Below are 16,842 nucleotides of genomic sequence, written 5' to 3'. Positions count from 1 at the left end.
TTAAAACTGATTTCGAAGCAATCCCAAAACCAGTTAAAGGCCAATTAAAAATAGATGGGACCAGCCCCGAAACTCGATTATTAACGAGCCCGCCAAAATTAACAATGGGCCAGGGGAGATTTGACGGTCAGATAAGCCAGGCCTCAAAACAGTATAATTGAGGCCTGTTTGTTCAGTACTAGAGACAGTTGAGAGGACAGTTCAACACAACATGCAGTTGAGAAAGTTCAAGTTCAGTACAGGAGAGAGAAAGTACGGTTCAGAAAGAGTACCACTCATCATCATCATCACCATACCATACATAGTCGGAGGATCGGAGACTTGAGAAAAGAAGAACGAAACGAAAGGAGAAAAAAAGGAATCGCGGCAACCAAAGGCCTCAAGAAACCAACAACTAACAATATTACCACTAACTAGGTAATATTGGGCCACCGCGACCAACAAGAAACCAACCAACAAGAAGTCGAAAATCCGCAAGTTTGTTTCCACTCTACAAGCTAGCTTGACTTACCCCTGGGTAAGATTTAACACAAAAGACTCTAAAAACTATACCTAACCAAAGGAAGTTGGGTACTTACCCGATAAATCCAACTACGCACCCGACCGCATCAGCGGACTCGCGAAGACAGAAAACCCAATGCAGGTGCAGTCTTCCACCACGTCCGGGGTACGGCAGGCCCCAGCTGCCACAACTAAAGAGAACCCCAAAATCGCGAACCTCTACAACTGTCAAGAAAGTCGTTTGGTAAGCATTTCCTGGTCCTCTGGAATTCAAGCTAGTTAGTATAGTGGGATTGGGAGGGGTAAGGTATTTTGTCTATTGTCATTCTCCCTCGCATATTCTGAAGTGTTCCCCCTTTTAGAGTATAAGATTTATTGTATTGTATATTTTCCTGTCTCAAAATAAAATCTCAATTCTTTCACCAACTCAGGTGCCTGTTGCAATTTCATTACAACCCCCAAATAAGTCCAAAGTCTAGAACCAAGGGAGTGGGAGCGATTCGAACCGCTCAGGGAGTCAGAGGCAAAGCTGACTACACACACCACCCCTTACATACATATGGGAATAGGCTCGGGAAGGGTTGCAAGCTGATCTTGGTGGTGAACACTATGTAATGTGTAGCCTACTCCTGCTCCTAGTTCTTATGTTCTTATGTGTGTCTCTGTAAATAAAGGCTTGTAAGTAACTAAAGTCTAGGCTCTAGCGTACTTTCCTTCACCACCTGGCTATCCGACTTTAACACCTATGACACCTGAAAACAAAAGTCGTGGTTTTACATCCTTGGTTAACGTAGAATATCCTCACAGAAATCCAATCTCACCCAGCCCTGTGAAACCTTTGATCCTGATTTTGCAACTATTTACACAGTCAAGTGGACATAAAAAATCGAATGGTATTAGTTCGAAGAAGGGCGGGGGCATGCTCCCTGGTGTCCTGCCCAATATTTACCCTTCAACCGAGAGTCTAACCAACACCCCTTGACATTCAATGGCATTACCATCGCCGAATCCCCCACCATCAAGATCCTGGGGGTCACCATTGACCAGAAACTTAACTGGACCAGCCACATAAATACTGTGGCAACAAGAGCAGGTCAGAGGCTAGGTATTCTGTGGTGAGTGTCTCACCTCCGGACTCCCCAAAGCCTTTCCACCATCTACAAGGCACAAGTAAAGAGTGTGATGGAATACTCTCCACTTGCCTGGATGAGTGCAGCTCCAACAACAGTCAAGAAGCTCGACACCATCCAGGTCAAAGCAGCCCACTTAATTAGCACCCCATCCACCACCTTAAACATTCACTCCCTCCACCACCGGCGCACTGTGGCTGCAGTGTGCACCATCTACAAGATGCACTGCAGCAACTCGCCAAGGCTTCTTCGGCAGCACCTCCCAAACCCGCGACCTCTTCCACCTAGAAGAACAAGGGCAGCAGGCACATGGGAACACCATCACCTCCAAGTTCCCCTCCAAGTCACACACCATCCTGACTTGGAAATAGATCGGCCGTTCCTTCATCGTCGCTGGGTCAAATTCCTGGAACTCCCTCCCTAACAGCACTGTGGGAGTACCTTCACCACACGGACTGCAGCGGTTCAAGAAGGCAGCTCACCACCACCTTCTGAAGGACAATTAGGGATGGGCAATAAATGCTGGCTTTGCCAGCGATGCCCACATCCCATGAACGAATAAAAAAAACCTAAAAACAGATTACCTGGTCATTATCTGTTGAAGGGGAGGCAGGGGGTGCAATGTAGCGTGCCCCTAAGGCTTTTTTCACTTAACCTTTCACAAATTTGGTGAAATATCAATTGGGGTAGGGGGAGCGTCTCGGCTATAGATTTCACATTTGTCACTTTTGTAGTTTAGATCAAGGGAGAGTGGCGCTGTGCACTGGCTAAATCCGGTCGACTTATTCCGATGGCAGAATCACGACAACTTGTATTTATATCGGGCCTTTACCATAGTAAAACGTCCCAAGGCACTTCACAGGAGTATTATAAGACAAAAAAAATTGACACCAAGCCACATGTTATGTTCATTAATAACTAGGCATTCTTATTATGAACAGCTAGCTTCTAGCTAGTCATTTATTCAGTACATGTTCTCTAGGTACAGCATCTGTAGAGATTCAGCATGTGTACTTCTGTGTGCAGGCAGCCATCTTGACTACTGCCTTGTGGGTTGCCTAGTGCATCATGGGTAGTGTAGTCTTAAACACATACAACTAAATATACAGCTCTATACAGCTCTACGGCTCCATCTAGTGTACCACTCTAGAATGACATGTTATTGATCATTACATCCCCCTTTCTTTGAGGTTAACAAAATCAATATTAATCAACTTTCAAGAAAAACGATAAAGATGATATCAGTAACACTTTTGCTAGTGCTCTATAAACATAAACATTTTCACAACAGTCAACACATTTTCAAAGCTTTACTTTATACTCAAAGATTAAGTCTATCAGGCTTTTTTTACTTCACGTGTGGATCTTCTCAGCACAGGTAAGTCTGATGTGTTTTCATGAGATTGTTCTGGTGGTGAATGACAAGATTCAGTTGCGGCATTGTCATCAATCTGCTGTTGGATAGTTTCTTGTGTTTTTAGGAAGGAACGGCGGTTCCTCCTGAGAATCAGTCCTTCCTCAGTTCTAACAGTGTATGACCTTGGTCGTACTTCCTCAAGAACTGTAGCTTTCCTGTTCCATGCATCTGGATCCTCAATCCTGACAACATCATCCCTTGTCAATGGTTTTAGAGTTTTGGATGACTTGTCATAGTATGATTTCTGTTTCAGCTTTAACAGTTGAAGTCTCTGTCTCAGTTCCTTACTTTGCTGTTCTTTTGCACAGCAGGGTAGCGTGGTGCAAAACTTGCGACCCATTAGTAGTTCAGCAGGTGAAGAACCACAGTCTAAAGGTAAGGCTCGGTAGCTCAGCAGGGCGAGATAAGGATCAGACTTGCTTTCTGTCGCTTTCTTCAGTAGCTGCTTGAGAACTTGAACACCTTTCTCTGCCTTACCATTTGACTGAGCATACAGAGGACTGGATGTGATGTGCTGAAAGTCATACTGTGCTGCAAACTGTTGCCACTCCTTACAGTTGAAGCACGGACCATTGTCGCTAATGGCAATCCTGGGAATTCCATGTCTGGCGAAGATGGATTTCACATGCATTATGACACTGCTTGCTGTGGTGCTTGAGAGCAGCGCCATCTCAGGATAGTTAGAATAGTAGTCAATCACTATTAGATATTCTTTACCATTTAAATGAAAAAGGTCCATACCAACCTTTTGCCATGGTGCTGTTGGTATGTCAGCTACTATCATTGGTTCCTTTGTTTGTTTGTTTTGGTGTTTCTGACATGTCTCACATTTGCCTATCATGTTCTCAATGTCCTTATTTATGCCAGGCCAATAAACAATGTCTCTTGCTCTCCTTTTGCATTTTTCAATTCCGAGGTGTCCCTCATGAATCCTTTTGAGCATGTCTTGACGTAGAGCCTGTGGAATGACTATTCTGTTCTGTTTTAGTAATAGTCCACTTACGACACTCAACTCTGACCTTATGTCATAGTATTTTGGACAGGAACCTTTTGGCCAACCATGATGAATGTTCTCTATTACTGTTTGTAACACTGTGGGCTGAAAATTCAGTAGGGTTAGCGCCCATTTTGCGGCGCTAGAGGGCCTAGCGCCGCAATGATAGCCGTTTCTGAAATTCACTTCGGCGCTGCCATCGGCGTTAGCCGGTTGCGCTGCGCCGGCACCGATGACGTCATCGGTGTGCGCAGCGTCCCGGTTGCCGTGGCAACGCGCCCGAACGCCGAAATTCAGTTGCGGCCGCCTCGCCCGTGGCAGCCGCAACTAAGACTCTGGCAACCGACTCTTACACAAGTTAGCGCCGGCGCATTAAGGTCGCGCGGCGGCCGGCCGCTTTCCCGCCGGCCGCCTGCCCGCACCTCCCTCCCCGGACTCCTCCACCCCCCCCCCCGCGGAACAGATGCGTCTGGCCTGCAAGCCCGGCACTTGTCCGAGGTGCCGGGCTCATTTTTGAAAAAATCAAACGGCCAGCGATCGGGTGAAGGCAGCGCCTCCTTAACGGGAGGAGGAGGCCTGCACTTCCCCAGCCTGCCGCACCGCATCGGGTGCCGCAGCGCCGGATTAGCGCTGCAATGCGGCACTCAGCGCCCATTGGGAGGCACTCACGCCCGCCAGTAGCGCCGGCAGCCGTCTGGGCGCGGCGCTACTGAATTTCTGGCGCGCGCAAGGGAATTAGCGCCGGTGCTAAATTTCCGGCGCTAAAGCCCTGGCGCGGCGTCAACTCAATTTCTAGGCCTGTATCTTTTACTGTTTCTTCTGCTATTTGCTTTGATTTTGTGTCTGACACGGGCAGTGCAGCAGTGACCATACTCACATGAACATCCACGTCTTCTTCAGTAGAGCTCACTTGACTCATTGTGGGTGCTCGGGATAGTGCATCTGCTAACACTATTTATTTGCCTGGTGTGTAGATCAGTTCAAAGTCATATCTTTGCAGCTTCATCATGAGTCGTTGAATCCTTGGAGACATCTCATTCAGATTTTTTTTTATGATGGCAACCAGTGGGCTGTGGTCTGTCTCAACTGTGAAGGTGGGAAGTCCATATATGTAGCCATGGAACTTTTCTAATCCAGCTACCAAGCCTAGACATTCTTTTTCAATCTGGGCATATCAACACTCAGTATCAGTCATAGACCTGGAGGCATAGGCAACAGGCTTCCAATCTTTACCCTCTGCTTGTAGCAAGACCACGCCTAGGCCATCCTTTGATGCATCCGTTGACACTTTGATTCTCTTTGTCGGGTCAAAGAAAGTGAGTACAGGTGTGGTTGTCAGCACTGTTTTGAGGTTCATCCACTCTTGTTCATGTCTTTCTGTCCATGCGAACTCATTTGTTTTATGTAGCAGGTCTCGCAGACAGACTCTCTTGGCTGACAAGTTAGGAATGAACTTTCCAATGAAGTTTATCATCCCCATGATGCGTAACATTCCTTTTTTGTCAGTGGGTCGGGGCATGTTGAGTATGGCGTTTACTTTTTCCATATCTGGCTCTATTCCTTTACCAGATAGATTATCTCCTAGGAAAGTGACTTCCTGGACGCCAAACTGACACTTGGCTTTGTTGAGCTTCAGTCCATTCCGGCGTATGCTCTGTAGCACTTTAGTCAGTCTCTCATTGTGTTCTTTCAGTGTGGCGCCCCAGATGATGATGTCATCAACATAGACCCGAACTCCTTCCAGACCTTCAATTATGTGTTCCATCGCTCTATGAAAGATTTCAGATGCAGATATTATCCTTAAAGGCATTCTGAGGAAACAATACCTGCCAAATGGTGTGTTGAAGGTACAGTATTTGGTGCTCTCTTCATCCAGTTTTGGTTGCCAAAATCCTTGTGAGGCATCGAGCTTTGTAAAGTATCTGGCACCTGACATTTCACTGGTGATTTCTTCTCGCTTGGGAATCTGGTAGTGTTCACGTTTTATGTTTGCATTTAAGTCCTTTGGATCCATGCATATTCTTAGATCATTGTTCTTTTTCTTTACACATACCATGGAGTTAACCCAGTCTGTTGGCTCTTCGACTTTCCTGATGTCTCCTAGTGTGGTTATTCTGTCCAGTTCATTCTTGAGCTGGTCACGCAGGGGTGCTGGAACTCTTCGTGGAGCATGTACCACTGGCTGAGCATCCTCCTTTAGCTGCATCTTGTAAGTGAATGGTAGAACTCCAAATCCTTTGAACACATCCTGGGAATGGCTCTCTACAGAATCCATTGAGTCATCTGGTCTGCTTATGGCACAGTTTATACGGTAGACTCTCTCGACCAGTTCTAAGTCCTCACAAGCTTTGTCACCTAGTAGTGAATCAAGTCCTTCAGCCACAACAGAAAACATGAGATGATGCACTTTGTCTTTGACTGTCACTTTAAGTCTGCATACACCTAAGCTATCTATTTTCTGACCATTATAGTTCTTCAGTAGTACTGACTTTTTCTGTATTTTGGGCTTTTCTTTCATATATTTAATGTCACTCATACTGATTAAGTTTGCTTTTGCCCCAGTATCTAGTTTCAATGTAATAATGCTCCATTTACCTGCAGTGGGATCATCCATTTGTTCTCTTTTACTGCATTGACATTATGTTCAGCATTGTCCATATCTGAGGGCTGCACATTTTCTGTATCCTTTTTGATATTGTCACATGACACCATTCGTACAAAAAATGTCTCACTTAAATCAGTGTCCTCAATCACATTGACTTGGACTTGTTGCCCTTTTTGTTTTTACTTTTGAAAAGCATTGTTTGGCAAAGTGATTCTTTCCATGACATTTTGTGCACATTTTTCCAAACGCTGGGCATTGTCTTAACTGGTGTTTGTAACCACAGCGTTTACAATTAAAAATTCCTTCCTCCGATTGCTTTTCATTTCTGTTCTGCCCATGTTTCTTCCCTTTGTCAGACACAGCACCGACAGCAGCACTTACTACAATCGCATCATTATTGATTTCACTGAAAGTCTTCGCATGCTTTTGAGCTAGCTCGCTGGCTTGGCATATTGTCACAGCATTTTCCAATGTTAATTCGGTTTCTCTCAACAGACGTTCCCTGACCTTTTTATCATGAATACCAAACACAATTTGGTCACGAATCATGGATGCTTTCAGCTCAGAGAAATTACATGTCTGTGCTTTCAGTTTCAGATCGGTCACAAAGCTATCAAAAGTCTCATTTTGCCGCTGTGTCCTTGAACGGAACACGTATCTTTCATAGGTCTCATTCTTTTTTGGAGAACGATGTGTATCAAATTTCTTTAGCACATTGTCTAAATTTTCTCTGTTCTCCTCTGGATTAAATACAAATGTATTAAATACCTCTATCGCCTGTGGGCCTGCAACCATGAGCAGCAACGCTATCTTCCTTGCGTCTGGCTTTGTACTGTACCCGATGGCAGCAATGTAGATTTTGAATTGTTGTTTGAAAGCCCGCCAATTGTAGTCAACATTTCCCATGAGATTCAAACCTCCTGGTGGCTTCAAAGACTCCATGTCGCATTTCACAATGTTTAGCAGATTTTCACAACTCCTGGTACCATGTTATGTTCATTAATAACTAGACATTCTTATTATGAATAGCTAGCTTCTAGCTAGTCATTTATTCAGTACACGTTCTCTAGGTACAGCATCTGTAGAGATTCAGCATGTGTACTTCTGTGTGCAGGCAGCCATCTTGACTACTGCCTTGTGGGTAGCCTAGTGCATTGTGGGTAATGTAGTCTTAAACACATACAACTAAATATACAGCTCTACGGCTCCATCTAGTGTACCACTCTAGAATGACATGTTATTGATCATTACACCATAGAAGGAGAAATTAGGGCAGATGACCAGAAGCTTGGTGCAAGAGATAGGTTTTAAGGAGCGTCTTAAAGAAGGAAAGAGAGGTAGAGAGGTGGAGAGGTTTAGGGAGGGAATTCCAGAGCTTATGGCCTAGGCAACAGAAGGCACGGCCACCAATAGTTGAGCAATTATAATCAGGAATGCTCAATAGAGCAGAATTTGAGGAGCGCAGATATCCCGGGGGGTTGTAGGGCTGGAGGAGATTACAGAGATAGGGAGGGGCGAGGCCATGGAGGGATTTGAAAACAAGGATGAGAATTTTGAAATCGAGGCGTTGCTTAACTGGGTGCCAGTGTAGGTCAGCGAGCACAGGGGGGATGGGCGAACAAGCTGTCTAAGTAACCAATCACAATGCAGAATTCTCACAGACAGTGAGTAAGCTCTTAAAATTCTATATTTTAAAAATGTTAGAGAGAGCAAAACAAAGATTGGGGCTCTCACATGGAGAAAAGGCAAACCTGAAATAAAGATGGGCAAACTTTTTTTTTTAAATTAATTTTTATTAAAATGGATAAGTTTGACATTGCGCTAAACCTTTGTTTAGCAGTCAATACGCTGTTAAAACCCCAGTTACATCTAATCCCTTTGGGTCTAACTTTCAGCGGGGAATTTAACAGTGTACTTACTGCGGAAGGGCCAAAGTTTTCATCAGTTTTCCTGATTTGAGATATTTTACTGATTGCTGGCCCTGTGGTGGGGAGGGGGGTGGGGTGGGAGGAGGGCACAGTGCAGCCAGCGTCGGAGCAGTGAATGACATACCACAACTTCAGGATTTCCGTATTAGGCCGCGCATGCGCTAAATCCCAAAGTTGCGGTCAGTTTCAAAGACCAGTTCGCCGTCGTCAGGACTTGCAAATTCTGGCCCGATGACTTCAATGGGAGGGTAAAATCGGGCGGGGTGTAAACCAGCATTGCACCTGATCCCGTCAGTTTCCCGGCGGCAGAGTTAGGTTTAAATTGCCCCTTAAAAATCAAATTCCATTTTTGTTATAAGGTTATGGAATCTTCCAGGATTTTTACCAGTGCTTTGGGGATCCAATCCCATGATTCCAACCATTTTCCCCTTGTGAAATCTACAAATCAGTGGCCTTGACAGAATCGGAAGCCACTGAACTGCTCCGGTTCATACTCCTGAACTGCAGTAGGTTTTAACAAGCCTCTTTTAAGCATAAGAAAGAAATAAAGAAAGACTTGCATTTATATAGCGCCTTTCACGACCATTGGATGTCCCAAAGTGCTTTACAGCCAATGAAGTACTATTTTGAAGTGGAGTCACTGTTGTAATGTAGGAAACGTGGCAGCCAATTTGTGCACAGCAAGCTCCCACAAACAGCAATGTGATAATGACCAGATAATCTGCTTTAGTGATGTTGATTGAGGGACAAATATTGGCCCAGGACACCGGGGATAACTCCCTTGCTATCCTTCAAAATAGTGCCGTGGGATCTTTCACGTCCACCTGAGAGAACAGACTGGGCCTCAGTTCAACATCTCATTCAAAAGACGGCACCTCCGACAGTGCAGCACTCCCTCAGCACTGCACTGGAGTGTCAGCCTAGCTTTATGTGCTCAAGTCCCTGGAGTGGGTTTATGAACCCACAACCTTCTGACTCAGGGGCTGCCGACTGAGCCATGGCACAAATTTGACACACAAAGCATTTGCCTTCCAAGCAAGGCTGCCTGAGACTTAACTGTATGGGTTAGAGTGAAAGACAAGATAGCCTCAAGCCACAGGAAAACATCAAATTATTTTCTTTGATGTGTTAAATTATTGAGTGACTGGCTCAATCAGCAATCTTTCCATCACTAATTAAATTAAGTACTTAGGCCCTATTAAGTCCACTGCCAACCTATAAGAAATGCTTAAGGCACTAGAAAAATATTAGCACAGAGAACATTGACGTTAAATAAATCCAAAACCATTCAGATCACTTAACACGTTTTACTTGCGTTTAAAAGCGCTGGGTAATGGAAAAATGTTCCTACTGTATTTCAGTTCCACTGGGCATTTTTATATTTGGTGTTTCTTCAGTCCCGGTCGCAGGAAGACAGTGCACAGTTAATGAGTCGCCGCTGTTATATTGCTAAAACAGGCTTCTATATTCTAACCTCAAACTAGTTGGGGGTAAGGTCTACAATTCTGCTGTGTCAGCCGAGGCTCAGTGGGTAGCACTCTCACCTCTGAGTCAGATAGATCATGGGTTCAAGCCCTACTCCAGAAACTTGAGCACAAAAATCAAGGCCGACACTCCAGTGGAGTGCCGAGGGAGTGCTGCACTGTCGGAGGTGCATCTTTCGGATGAAATGTTAAGCTGAGGTTTCGTCTGCTCTCCTGGGTAAACGGAAAAGATCCCATGGCACTATTCTGAAGAAGAGCAGGGGGGAGTTATCCCCGGTGTCCTGGGCTAATATTTATCCATCAATCAGCATCACAAAAACAGATTATCTGGTCATTATCACGTTGCTATTTGTGGGAGCTTGCTGTGCGCACATTGACTGCCGTGTTTCCTACATTACAACAGTGAGTAGACTTCAAAAGTACTTCAGTAGCTGTAAAGTGCTTTGGGGTGTGAAAGGCGCTATATAAATACAAGTCATTCTTTTTCTTTTGTTGGGGTGATATTAACCCAGGGAGCTGGTGCCAGCTGAACCAAAGCTGCACCAAGCATGTCAACATCTAGCAGTCACAAGTCGTATGACATGAGGTTATTGAACCCAATGTCATGAGGAAGCTCAATTAATGTCAGTAAACACGCAGGGATCAATTACCCGGCATGTTAACAAAGGTTTTCTTTTGGCAGTAACTAAGTGTAGACCATGCATAGTTACCACAGAGCGGTGAGAAAGCTATTTTCTCCATTCCAGCATGGCTATTTGCAAGGTTAAGCCCTCAAGTCTATATAAACCTACCAAAATCCATAAAGGTTCATGGGGATGAGGCTGCTGAGTAGTTGAACGTAACCTCAAACAGAGCTGCAATCGCTAACATATAGGCTTTAATATTGGGTTCAGTGCCACCAACTCCAGACACACGAACCTCTCAGTGACAACCCCCTAAGCAAACTGCTAGAATTGCTAATGCCTGGGAAGACCTGTTTTTTTTTAAACTGGGTTTTTGGTAATGTTAACATCTATTTTATTGCATTAAAATCTTCTGAACACAAACAGCACTTCTCGTCACGATGCTTTGGTTACCTTTTCCTTTTATGTCAATATTTAACATTGAAAATATCTATGTAATCAGTCACAATGGATATTTTCCTATGTAAACAGCTGTAGTTGCAGGCGAGAGCCAGCAGATGGTGCTGTAGCTCCACTGTACCACTATGTCAAACATACATAAAATGGCGGACAGGTAAAGACCCCTGGTCCATCCAGCCTGTCCCACACGATTGCGATACCTTGTGTGTCACAATATATACACTCCACCCCACCCGAAACCATGTGTTCTCCTGGGAGAGGCAAAAAAAAACCCAGATAAAACACCCAGGCCAATTTGGGGAAAAAAAGCTGGGAAATTCCTCTTCGATCCATCTATGCGATCGAAGCTAGTCCAGGAGATCACTCTAGTCCTGGATTCCCTACAGTACCTATCTTCTGTAAGAGGTGATCTCTGCTCCAGCCAGAAACAGGTCCAGCTCTCGCTTGAAGGAATTCAGCGAATCAGCATCCACCGCACGAGATGGCAGCCTGTTCCAGAGGTCCACTATTCTCTGGGAAAAGAACCACCTCAGACACACCACGAGAAATGTCATGGGGCGATCTACTAGTACCTATAAAACGTTAGAGCGTAAAAACTTTTAAATAATAAAGTATTTTTTTTATTCATTCATGGGGTGTGGGCGTCGCTGGCAAGGCCAGCATTTATTGCCCATCCCTAATCGCCCTTGAGAAGGTGGTGGTGAGCCACCTTCTTGAACCGCTGCAGTCCGTGTGGTGAAAGTACTCCCACAGTGCTGTTAGGGAAGGGGTTCAAGTATTTTGACCCAGCGATGATGAAGGATCGGCGATATATTTCCAAGTCAGGATGGTGTGTGACTTGGAGGGGAACTTGGAGGTGGTGGTGTTCCCATGCACCTGCTGCCCTTGTCCTTCTAGATGGTAGATGTTGTGGTTTTGGGGGGTGCTGTTGAAGAAGCCTTGGCGAGTTGCTGCAGTGCAACTTGTAGATGGTACACACTGCAGCCACGGTATGCCGATGGTGGAGGAAGTGAATGTTTAAGGTGGTGGATGGGGTGCCAATCAAATGGGGTGCTTTGTCCTGGATGGTGTTGAGCTTCTTGAGTGTTGTTGGAGCTGCACTCATCCAGGCAAGTGGAGAGTATTCCATCACACTCCTGACTTGTGCCTTGTAGATGGTAGAAATGTTTTGGGGAGTCAGGAAGTGAGACACTTGCCACCGAATACCCAGCCTCTGACCTGCTCAAGTAGACACAGTATTTATGTGGCTGGTCCAGTTAAATTTCTGGTCAATAGTGACCCCCAGGGTGTTGATGGTGGGGGTAAAGCCGTTGAATGTCAAGAGGCGGTGGTTAGACTCTCTGTTGTTGGAGATAGTCATTGCCTGTCACTTGTGTGGTGCGTCTGTTACTTGTGTCTGTTACTTGGCACTAATCAGCCCAAGTCTGAAGGTCGCCCAGGCCTTGCTGCAAGTGGGCATGGACTGCTTCATTACCTGAGGAGTTGTGAATGGAACTGAACACTGTGCAATCATTAGCGAACATCCCTAAATTGACCTTATAAGAACATAAGAAATAGGAGCAGGAGTAGGCCATTCGGCTCTTCTAGCCTGCTCTGCCATTCAATAAGATCATGGCTAATCTTCTACCACAACTCCACTTTCCTACATTATCCCCATATCCCTTGATTCCCTTAATATTCAAAAATCTATCGATCTCTGCCTTAAATATACTCAACAACTGAGCCTCCACAGCCCTCTGGGGTAGAGAATTTCAAAGATTCACCACCCTCTGAGTGAAGACATTTCTCCTCATCTCAGTCCTAAATGGCCGACCCCTTATTCTGAGACTGTGACCCTTGGTTCTAGACTCCCCAGCCAGGGGAAACATCCTCCCTGCATCTACCCTGTCAAGCCCTGTAAGAATTTTGTATGTTTCAATGAGATCACCTCTCATTCTTCTAAACTCTAGAGAATATAGGCCTAGTCTACTCAATCTCTCCTCATAGGACAATCCCCCCATCCCAGGAATCAGTCTGGTGAACCTTCGTTGCATTCCCTCTATGGCAAGTATATCCTTCCTTAGGTAAGGAGACCAAAACTGTACACAATACTCCAGGTGTGGTCTCACCAGGGCTCTATATAATTGTAATACGATGTCTTTACTCTTATACTCAAATCCTTTTGAAATAAAGGCCAACATACCATTTGCTTTTCTAATTGCTTGCTGTACCTGCATATTAACTTTCAGCAATTTGTGTACAAGGACACCCAGGTCCCTCTGAACACCAACATTTCCCAATCTCTTACCATTTAAAAAATACCCTGCTTTTCTATTTTTCCTACCAAAGTGGATAACTTCACATTTCTCCACATTATATTCTATTTGCCATGTTCTTGCCCACTCGCTTAACCTGTCTATATCCCCTTGCAGCCTCTTTGCATCCTCCTCACAACTTCCATTCCCACCCAGCTTTTTATCAGCAGCAAACTTGGATATACAGGTTGACTATCCCTTATCCGAAAACCTTGGGACCAGCTGTGTTTCGGTTTTCGGAAATTTTCGGATTTCAGGAGGTATTATTTCAGACTGGGAAACTCCTAGCATTCTTTTCACAGGCAGGCTCTGGAAAGCGTCTCTGTAGCTTAGCAACAGCTTCAGAGACGCTTCCAAGCTACTGGGCCGAGTGTTTACAAGCTGTTGCTGAGCAACAGTGTTTGTGGTCAGATACGGCAGGCTCTGGAAAGCGTCTCTGTAGCTTAGCAACAGCTTCAGAGACGCTTCCAAGCCATGGGCCGAGTGTTTACAAGCTGTTGCTGAGCAACAGTGTTTGTTGTTAGATACGGAGATGAAAACCTTCGTATCTGACAACATTAGCGCTGGTCTATCCGGAAGTTTGGATAGAACGGCAGCATATCGGACGGCCCGCTGCAGCTATCGGACGGGCCGCTGTATTGTTGGGTTCACTCTCCCGGTACCTCCTTCACACTGCCCGGCTCGGCCTGCAACCTCCTACCCAGGAGGGAACTCTGTGACCCTCTGCCCTGCTCACAGGGAAAGGCAGAGCTCCCTCAGTCACACTTAACATCGAGAGCGAAGGCCGGCGTGTCGACAATCTACAGGAATTATTGTTCTGGGCCCCAGAGGACCACTCCTGTCATGTTTTGCGCCACTCGGGTCATGTCGTGCGCACGACTTACGCTGAACAAAAAAAACTTTCGGTTTTCAGTTGTTCGGATAAAGGATAGTCTACCTGTATTACATTTGGTATGGTTTGTAAATAGCTGAGGCCCAAGCACTGATCCTTGTGGTACCCTCTTAGTTACAGCCTGCCAATCCGAAAATGACCCGTTTATTCCTACTCTCTGTTTTCTGTCCGTTAACCAATCCTCAATCCATGCTAGTATATAACCCCCCAATCCCATGAGCCCTAATTTTGTTTAATAACCTCTTGTGTGGCCCCTTATTGAATGCCTTCAGAAAATCCAATTATGATGGAGGGAAGGTCATTGATGAAGCAGCTGAAGGTGGTTGGGTCCAGGACACTGCCCTGAGGAACTCCTGCAGCAATGTCCTGGGGCTGAGATGATTGGCCTCCAACAACCACAACCATCTTCCTTTGTGCTCGGTATGACTCCAGCCAGTGGAGAGTTTCCCCCCTGATTCCCATTGACTTCAGTTTTACCAGGGTTCCTTGATGCCACACTCGGTCAAATGCTGCCTTGATGTCAAGGGCAGTCACTCTCACCTCACCTCTGGAATTCAGTTCCTTTGTCCATGTTTGGACCAAGGCTGTATTGTCATATATATTATAATATACACACACACAAAAAAATGCAATATTCAACACAAGGTGCTATTTCTCTATAACATTCTAAATCCAACCGCATTCCTCTGTGAAACACAGGACAAACATTTTACATAAAGAAAAAAATGGTTAGTTCATTGTGCTAAATTTGGATTCTTTCCATTTCCTATCTCTACAAATTAGTCTGGATATCAGGGCTTCCAAGGACACTATCTGCACCCAAGATTGTGTCAGCAACACTAATCAGAAATGGCAACTATCGCTGATTATTCCTCTCCCTAATCCCGAGGCAGAGTGGTCAATTCTAGCAGTTCAATTAATGCTTTGGGTGAGATCAGCTAAGTTGCCACAAAGATTTACACACTAAGCCATCGTGCAAGCTCAACGTAACTACTTCAACCCAATGTCCACACCAGCACGCAAAGCTTAAAGAATTATTTTTTTAAATCAACAGAAATACACTATTACTTACTCTGAAGACTGAATAAAACCAAAGAAGTCTCAAACTATACCAATTTCATTCTCCTTAGAGAATATATCAACCAAAAATAAAAGGCTTGCATTTATATAGCGCATTTCACAACCTCAGGACGTCCCAAAGTACTTTACAGCCAATGAAGTACTTTTTTGAAGTGTAGTCACTGTTGTAATGTAGGAAACGCGGCAGCCAATTTGAGCACAGCAAGCTCCCACAAACAGCAATGTGATAATGGCCAGATAATCAGTTTTCTGTGATGTTGGTTGAGGATAAATATTGGCCCAGGTCACCGGGGATAACTCCCCTCCTCTTCTTTGAAGTAGTGCCCATGGGATCTTTTACGTCCACCTGAGAGAGCAGGCAATGTCCCGGTTTAACGTCCTATCCGAAAGACGGCACCTCCGACAGTGCAGCACTCCCTCAGGACCGCACTGGGAGTGTCAGCCTAGATTTATGTGCTCAAGTCTCTGGAGTGGGACTTGAACCAACTCTCAATTGTGTTAACATTGTAGCTCACTTCCAGACTAATGTTATATTGCCTGTTTGTGTCCTTCCCATCTTGGGAGAGCAACCTCTCCCCTTTCTGTTTAGGCTGGGTGCTGGGCTCCACTGTGAAATGCGGAACCCCAGTTGCTGCACCCGTGGAAAGGCGAGAGACTGACCTCCCGGAACGAACATTCCTGGAACTTGCTCCTTTAATTCAGTGGAAGATTTTCATGGGTACAATGCTGTTGGTTCTCCGAGGGTGGGAGCATTTATATTATGAGGTCCAGCAGGCAGAGGAAAACTCGGCATCTCCCTGCGGCCGCACACCTATATATTCTTTAACGGTGCAGATATGCCAATGGTGCCCTCAAAAGGGTTGGTTGCTGCGTTGTAAATTGGAGATGCCAGGCTAATTATTTTGAAATTGAAACAGAAAATGCTGGAAACACTCAGCAGGTCAGGCAGCATCTGTGGAGAGAGAAACAGAGTTAACATTTCAGGTCGATGACCTCTCACCCGAACTGGTCGAGAGCGTGCATGTGGCGGCGCAAGGCGTTGAGCATGGATCTCAGGATGCGGCGAGAGCAGTGGTTCGAGGAACGCTGAATATCTTGGCGATATCTGTAATCACGGGTGTATCCGAAACACGAAGGGTGGATTTTCGGTTGGAATCTACGTGGAACATGTCGTAGCCGGAGACAGTTGCTGAGGAATGAGATGTGGCTGTGGAAGCGAGTTTTGGTAGATACCTGATCGAACACGAGAAGGGGAACAGAAAGCAATGAAAATGAACACGGCAAAAGAGACAAATGGAAATCCCGTCGGAGAGAAGAGCAGAACTTCTTCAAGGTGGGCATTCCTGGAAGAGAGGTGGCAGTGAATTAAACACTAATACAAAAAGAAAATACTGCGGATGCTGCAAACCTGAAATAATTTTCAGCGTTTGCTGTT

Source organism: Somniosus microcephalus, chromosome 11, assembly GCF_052327205.1.
Source record: "Somniosus microcephalus isolate GS21.2 chromosome 11, FLI_Smic_1.0, whole genome shotgun sequence".
Taxonomy (NCBI): domain Eukaryota; kingdom Metazoa; phylum Chordata; class Chondrichthyes; order Squaliformes; family Somniosidae; genus Somniosus; species Somniosus microcephalus.
This window is presented reverse-complemented; position numbering follows the sequence as displayed.